The sequence below is a fragment of the Lissotriton helveticus genome, chromosome 1_1 (assembly GCF_964261635.1).
Source record: "Lissotriton helveticus chromosome 1_1, aLisHel1.1, whole genome shotgun sequence".
NCBI lineage: Eukaryota > Metazoa > Chordata > Amphibia > Caudata > Salamandridae > Lissotriton > Lissotriton helveticus.
The window spans coordinates 506,657,324-506,665,928 of NC_136057.1; positions in this window are offsets into that span (position 1 = coordinate 506,657,324).

An 8,605-nucleotide genomic window follows, 5' to 3' on the forward strand; every position below is an offset into this window, starting at 1 on the left:
GAAATATGCTCCAGGTTGTTGGGCTAGTAGATGCATGGAGGCAATTTAAGGGCCCAATACGGGGCTATAGATTCAATAGCAACAAATACAGGCATTATTCTAGGGTATATGTTTTCTTGTAGATACGGTTTTGGCGGTTAAAATAAAAGAGGTCACCAGCTTCCTGTGCATATTTTGGATCACTCATCAGTCTTTATGTCTCTTAAATGCCCTGGAGATAATCAAAATTCAAGGTTGAAGTTAAAACCAGCTATCCTCCTTAATCCTGGGGTTGTCTCCACCTTGAAAAAAGCTAGTGCTGACTTTTTCCTTGACAATGCTGGCTCAGGGTATCTTGGAGTAATATGGGAAGCTTTTAAAGCTTTAATCCAAGGAGGTTTATGAAGTCAGGCACATTTAAAAAATAAGGCAAAACAGGCAGAACTGTGTAGATTGGAGCAAAAGGTGGGGGCCTTAGAGGTGCTATACAGAGGCAAAATATGGGGTCATTAGTGATAGGGAAAGCTGGAGGAGACACGGTTAAACTATTAAATCAAGTTGGAGATGAAGTGCAGAGAGGGGTGGTTTACTAGGTGTATGAGACAGTTTGAGTATGGGGAGCAAGTGGTTGTGCTGCTGGTATGGAAGGCAAGGGTTGAGAGATCCAGCAATGTCACCAGGGAGCTGGTTATCAATCCCCAGGGAGATGTTTAGGATAAGGTTGAGGATATGCAGGGACACCTGGTCTCTTTATTCTCTGTACTGTATTCAGAAGAGGTTTACCCCAATCCAGACAGACTCAGAGATAAGTTGGTGGGCATTGAGCTCCCGGGGGCTTACAGCGGATGCCAAAGCATTCTTGGAGGCACCAATTACTCAGGAGAAAATCAGAGAGTTTTTGTCACATATTAAGAACGGAAAGGCGGCAGGTTTGGATGCCTTTCTGTTAGAAATTGGATTTTTGGTAGGCTAGGGCATGTGCCAAAGCCAGGCAGAAACCACCACTCTAGTCAGGGTAAGGAAGTTACACTCCTAAAATAAACCCTGCTCACCCCCTTGGTAGCATGGCACAAGCAGTCAGGCTTATCTTAGAGGCAGTGTGTAAAGCATGTGCACATAACCAACAGTAATATAGTGAAAGCACTACAAAAGAACACCTCACCAGTTTTGAAAAATAGCAAATATTTGTATTTACTTAAGACAAGACCCAAAACGATACAAAAATACACAATACAGTACTCAAAAATCTTCAGTTATCAAAATATGCTTGAAAAACAGTTCCCTGATGTCGATAGCTCTGTCTTGGGCTATCACGGCGTAGCGAACAAACAAATCGGAACAGTTCTGTCTGATCGCGGTTTCGCGGGCCAGCAACTGTGTCGGGATGACCCGCAAACAGTACCTTTTAGAAATGCAGGGCGTCGGCGACCTCTCGTTGAACTTCCAAAAGCACGGCGTCGACAGGCGTTGGTTCCGGAGGTCGGTGCAGGAGTCGTTGGGGCATTCGAAGTCACACGTGCTGCAGATCGATCTCCTCTCTGTTGGAGTCAGGAGCATTGGCGTCTGTGGGCATTGGGTGCTGCGATGCGAAGTGCAGCGGTGCAGCGTGCGGTGCCGTCAGGTCGCGGTGTGAGCAGCGGCTCGGTGGCAGCGTCAGATGGTGTCATTTGTGAGACCAGGGTCGTGGTGTGAGGTGAATGCGGTACTCGCCAGTTGGCAGGTCACGGTGCAAGCAGCGGCGTCATCGTTGCTGAAGCACTGTCGTCGGCTGACGAATTGGAGTCAATGGCGCCGGCATCGGTAGACCAAGGATGCGGTGCAGGATGAGGGTGGTGCGCCATGTAACTTTACGAGCGGTGCCCTCAAACCACTAGGTAAGCAGCAGCATAGATTTTGGTGAGGAGCTTCGTCATCAGGGATACCAAGCCGTCGTTGGGAGGCGGTGCGGAGTGCGGTACCCACAGATCGCGGTGCGAGCAGTGGCTCGGTGGTGGCATCAGCAGGCATTGCTAGTGAAACCAGGGTTGTGGTGTGGCATTGCGGTGGTGCCCTCTGCGGTGCCTCCAGGACATGGAGTCGCCAGTGGTATCGTAGACAGGGTGGGGTTGCTTTTTCTCCTGTTGCAGCACAAAACACCCAGTCCCCAGTGCTGAGGGCAGAAGAGCTTGAAGTCTTTGGTGTTCCTGAGACTTCTTGAACAGGGGGCACGCTTTACCTCAAGCCCTTGGAGATACTCTCAAAAGTAGATTGCAGTCCTTTCATTGCCCAAAACAGAAGCAGCCATTGCAGGCCAACACAGCAAAGCACACAGCAATGTGGTTGTTTCTCCTCACAGCTTCTCCAGCTCTTCTTCTTGGCAGTCTTTGTGATCCAAAGGAGTACTAAAGTTCAGGGTTCTGGACCCTAGTATTTATATCCCAAAATCTTTTGATCTCTTAGGCAGGGTGTGTCTGTGCCCAGCCAGAACCAGTTCTGCCTTCTCTGGTGTGACTTCCTGGCAGGAGGTGGAGACGGCATGGTCAGAGGCAAACCAGGGCGTTTGTGGTGCAAGGAAATCCCCCCCTTCCCTAATTGCAGCCCAAGTCTATTCAGCCCTTCTCTGACCTACCTAGATTATATGGAGCCACTCCTGCTCCCCAGCCTTCTGTCATGGGCCGGGGATCAGCTCCTTCCCCGCAGCTCCTCCGTGCTGTCCTCTGCCTGCGGTCCTCCCAGGCAGGGTTCGAGTCTGCACCTTGCTGGTGCCTATTGCCGGTACTTTTTTTTCCTGCCTTATTGTGTCACTGTGTTATGCCTTGTTTGGATCATATTTCGTTTTTGGTTTCTGTCCTGTTTGTATTTTGACTTGGTCCCCGCTGACTCCTCTCTGTGCCCCCTCATCCTTTTGCTCTCAGCTTCCTGCCCACGCCGCACCCGCCTCCCAGCTGCTCCTACCTCCCCCACCGCTACTTAATAGCGACTGCTGGGGAGAGCGCGAGCTAGACCCCTGACCCTCAGCCAGGGATCAGCTCCTTCCCCCGCTCCTCCTCTGAGACTCCTCAAAACCTGGTGGTTTGATCAGTGGCTGCGTCATCTCCTCTCCCTCTAGCGCCTTGAGACCCTCACGGGTGAGTAGCGCGCTTTACAAATGTTTGATTGATCTAAAACCCAGACAGGCAATCCACATTCCAACAGAGGCACACGGCATGACTGAGCAAGAAAATACCCACTTTCTAAAAGTGGTATTTTCAAACACAGAATGTAAAAATCAATTTCACTAAAGAATGCATCTTTAGATTCTGAGTTCAGGCATACTAAACTTTATTTTCCTACCTAATCCCCCGGGCCAGTTATGTTTATAAGATGTTATAAACAAACTCCCCATTCTGTCCTATAGGGAACAGTTGGCCTTGCAATGGCGAAAAACAAAATTGGCCGTAATTCGCTATCAGGACATGCCACAAACACCTGGGCATGTCCTACCTTTCACATACACTGCACCCGGCCCACAGGCGAACTTTGGGCCTACCTTAGGGGTGGCTGACATGTAAGAAAAGGGAAGGTGAGGGACTGGCAAGTGTGTGCAATGGCCAAGTCGACATGGCAGTTACAAACTGTGCACAGACTCCGCAATGGCGGCTCTGAGCTACCTTTTCAGGGCTACTCACGTGTGTGGCACAATCAGTGCTGCAGGCCCACTAGTAGCATTTGATTCACAGGCCATGGCATACTCAGTGCACTTTACTAGGGACTAACAATCATGGAAACACCAATCCATGACAACATTTACCACAGGAGCACTTGCCCTTTACCACTCAAAACGGGAGGTGGGAAAGCAAATACTCAGGGGAAACACGTGAAAAAATGCCAAGTCTAACACTGTCCATCAGAGTTCTATAAACTTTTAATGGAGGAGATTGTTACAGAATGGGAGACACTATTTAATTCAGTATATGAGGGGGTTGTGCAAATCCCCGATTTGTGGAAAGAAGCTATAACTGTTTGATCTGAAAACCTGCCAAGGATCCCAGGAAGGTAGACGTTTATCACCCAATCTCCCTGCTGAACATGGATTATAAGGTTTATACAAGTATTTTGGCAGGGAGACTGGCTAAGTTAGCTCTCCAGTTAATCCACTAAGATCAGAAGGGCTTTGTGCCAAAGAGGCAAATTCATAAGCTTATTCAAAGGTGACCGGATCTATTAATTTAGTCACTGCTCGCTCGATTACCTCGGCAGTTGTCACAATAGATGCTGTCAAAGTATTCGACAGAGTATATTAGGCATATCTGTGGGAGGTTTTGTCAGCATTGGATTTTAGTCCTTGCTTTATCTCTACACTCCAGAGGCTTTGCGAGAATTTTTTGGCTAGAGTCCTGCTTAATGGGATATTGACCAGGAGTTAAAGCATCTATACAGGCACAAGGCGAGGCTGTCCCCTGTCTCCATTCTTGTTTGACATTTATATTGAGCCATTTGCCAAGCTACACAGAAGGAATAGTCAGGTAATCAATTTTCACACCTCTGCCTTTTCTAATAGGATTGCGTTATACGTGGTCGATCTGGTCATTTACACATCAGACCCTGTTCAAACTATGCCTAGGGTGGAGAGTCTGGCAGTGGAATTTGGGGATCTATTGGGATATCTACTGAACAATTCTAAGTGGAGGTAATGTGTTGCAATGTGAAAGGCTGGCCGAGGAATATATGGGTGGAGATTAAATATTTAGGCATTGTTAGTGTTAATCCTTTGGACGCATTATCACTGCTCAACTTAGGAAGGGTAGCAGAGAAGGTGAATGCATTACTCGGCAAATGGAAGAATCTGGCACTGACAATTTATGGGCGTTTGATTTTGATCAAGATGTCGATCTTCCCTAAATTGACATACCTTTTTAACTTTATCCCCCTCACATTTCCAGGATCGAATATTGACAAGATTCAGGGGAAAATAACTAGCTTCATATGGGCATTTGGTGGGGCAAGACTTGTATGGAAGAAGGCATAGGCTAAAGAAGGGTGGCCTCTCTTTCCCTGACCTGTATCTGTATTGTATGGCTTTACACTTTCAAAACTGTAGGATGCTACTGGATATGCTGAAATGTTCAAACTGGGGAGTTGCTATTAGCAGAACTATTTAGGTAGTCGAGCACCACTGAGTTCCTATATAATTTTGGCACCTCAATTTTTTTTAAACGTAATGGAAGGTCCTAAAAGCCGCAGCATTATGTCTTTGGTTTAGAGCCAGGTAGATCTTGGGCATTGACTACGATTTCAATTTCTCCACTATCCGGGATTCCCCAGGTACCCCAAAGTGCGTGAGAGATGGGTTGAGACTTCCATGAAGGAGGGCTGGGATAGCTACCTGGGGTGAGCTGATGACAGTGCAGGGGTTATTACCCTGGGAAGTTTTAAGAACCAAGACTGGGGTTCCAGATTTAGGTTCAAATATGTGCAGTTGTCTTCCTGGCTCACAAGTGTGGCTCAGGAGATTGGGAGAGCCTGGGAATTTGAGTCCATACACCAGGATGTGAGCCTTAAAAGTAAGGAGGTCGCCACTCGGTACTGGACGTCTCTGGAGGCTGAGGATAGAAAATTGATGGCAAAGTGTGGGAAGGTACCTTTCAGGGGACTGAGTTGGTACTAATATGGCAACATTCATTGAAGTTATTGTATTTAGTGATTAAGCCAGCTAATCTTAAGCAAAATCACCTTTTTTACCATCAATAGACTATACTGGACCCCCCAAAAGATTGCAAAATGTTTACAGGAGCTGGCCCCAGATGTAGAAAATGTGGCCTTTTCAGAGCCAATGATGAACACATCTTTTACACTTGTCCTGGGATCAAGGTGTTTTGGGAAGAATTTGAGAACATTCTAAAGGACAATTTGGGGGTCAATATCACATTAAATCTTGTGTTAGTTCTAATGGAGGTGAATCCAGCCTCATGTAGCCTACTGAGTAGAGCACAGCCTCTTGAATTACATTGTGCTTCTAGCCAGGAGGGAGATTTCTAAACACAGGACTGATCCATCTCCTCCATGCACTAAGGACTGACCTTAGAGTGGTAAATCAGACTTGCCGTCCAGATACAGAGGGTAAGCCTGGCGGAGCGAACAAGGTATAGGCTGATTTCACTAGATGGAGTGGAATATTGGGTGTAGAATGGATAGAACGACAGGTCCTATGATTAGAACGAGGCATCGCTCTGTGTGGCAGGCCAGTAGGTTTGGATGGTGTGGTTGGGCCTAATGCAAATGCAACAGACCGTGAGTCGGACAGCAACTGAAAATATTTCTTGCACATGCAATGGTGATATGAGGACAAAAAAAAGAAATCCAAAAGAAAAGGGGAGCTGACTCAAGATGAAAACAATTATTAAGGCACAAATCCTGTCTTTGAAGGTAGGCAAAATACAGGGGCTGATTGAGTTTACAAGTTTTTCGAAGGAGTAGACAAGGTTATGGTTGCTTAACAATGCATTTATCTCCACACCGACCCTGGTGTGCACCATATGTAACTCCTTTATAAAAAAGCACTTGGTCTTGGTGATATTTAAGAACAAAGGGGGCTCAAAAAGCTCACATTTAGAATCACCAACTAAAATGACTTTTTCAAACCCATGCTTATGGCATGACAATGTGTCCATAGCTGTATTTAGAGATCTAAGACTGGATAACTCCTCCATCCACGCTTTGACATTATAAACATTGATGAGAGCAAATGATGTGAAGCCATGAGCAGTTAACTTCAATATTTCTAACACATGTGAGTCCCAAGGCTAGATCCTTAAATTACCCACCAATGTTCAATTAAACAAAATTAATCAGCCCCCTTTTAGCCTGCCCTCCCACAGTGGGCACTGCAGGTGTAAAATATGTTTTATACCCTTCCAGGAAGAGACGGTTTGACTTTTACCATATTTCCTGGATACAGATCACCTGGAATTGCCTAACAAAGGAGACCTAGTGATCATCCTCAAATTTTTCTGACAGTCCCGCATGATTCCAAGATAGCAGTAGGCCTGCCTGAGGGTTATAAGCCAATTTATCAACCGGCAGAGAAGAGTTCTGGAGGACACGAAGAGGTAGCGTCAAGAAAGAATTATTAAGTCAATCACATGCCTCCAGATTACTGCTCTACCCAAGTCAAGACTATACAGAGAAGACGTAAAAGTGCAGAGGACCAAAGGAACCACCCAAAGTAGGTAACCCAGAGCCCCACTGAGACCTCCGTGGGGTCCGGTTTACTTACTTTGGATGGTTCCTTTGGTCCTCCGCACTTTTACTTCTTCTGGGTATAGTCTTGACTTGTGTCGTGGTTCACATACCACTATTTTAGTATATGGTTTGGTATCTCCCTGGTGATCACTTACCTGTTTGTATTGCAAAGTAGTGTGTGCATTGTGTATATCTCCAGCTAGGAGATATCTGTATGTGTTAGTGAGTGTCTTTTAATATATACATATTTTTATAACTACTTAGTCTATACCTATAAGATTATGTTCTGGTAAAACAAGCTGCTTTACACTCCTTCTGGACTAAGCCAGAAGGCTGCTCTCCACGGCTACCACTTAGAGAGCTTTCTAAGGTTGTCTAAGACCACTAAAATCACCATAAGGGTCATCTGGATTGGTGCAAGGTGCCCACTTACATAAGTGTACACCGTATAGCAAGCCAGCTTCTCAATTAGCCATATTGTCCCTAAACACCTTATTGAAGTCCTTCACACAATCAACAGACCAAGCTCCATCATGGAAAAAAACTGGTCTAGTCTCTCAGTTTGCATAGCCATGTGAGCATGAATGCTCCCACTTTTGGGAACCAGGGCTTATTATTCTCAGGCTCTGAATAGGATGAGTTGGCTGGAGAGCCCCCGTGCCATAAAAACTGAAGGCTTAAGGGCTGCTGGCAGGACTCCCTCTTCTGAGCACCAGCCCCCCTTAAAGTTATGGTGCTGGTGGAGTTCAAAGAGGTCCCAAAGTGGACAGATGGGACAGGAAAGAACAAATACAGAACTGTTCTCTGTCAAAGATAATCACCTCTTAGCTAGCTCAATCTTATTTGACATTACCACCACTGCTCGTGTTAAGAATTTGTCAATCCTGCTAACTCAATGTGCCACTTGTGGGGGTAAATATTTCAAGGGGGCAGCCTTTCTTTTCCCCATACTTACCTGGTATTAAACAAGGATGGGGAGCGAGGCACAATTCTCCAAAATAAGGCAACCACAGAGATGTAAAACAAAACACAGAAACAGTACCTTATCAGCGCTCCAGAACTGAAACCAAGAGGGATGTCCCAGCTTAGCCAATGTCCTGCGATGATGTGCGAAGTCGGGTCCGGTCTTGGCCTGATCTTTTCCTGGCCAGCGCCTTGGCATGTCCTGCCCTGCAGGGTAGTAAAGTTCTAATAAGCCCAGCATCAGAGATGCCGGCGGTGCCTCCAGGCCCATAACAGGCTAGTGTTTGTGGTACCCAGCCGACCAATGTGCTGAAGGTATCCCGTGCTGCGGGATATTAAAGCACTAATAAGCTCGGCCTCAGGGTTACGGGGGACGCCTCAAGATGCAAAGCAGGCTGGCATTTGGGGTCCCCAGCAGCCCACAGCTTTGAATATGTTCAGTTATATTAATAACATCACCCTA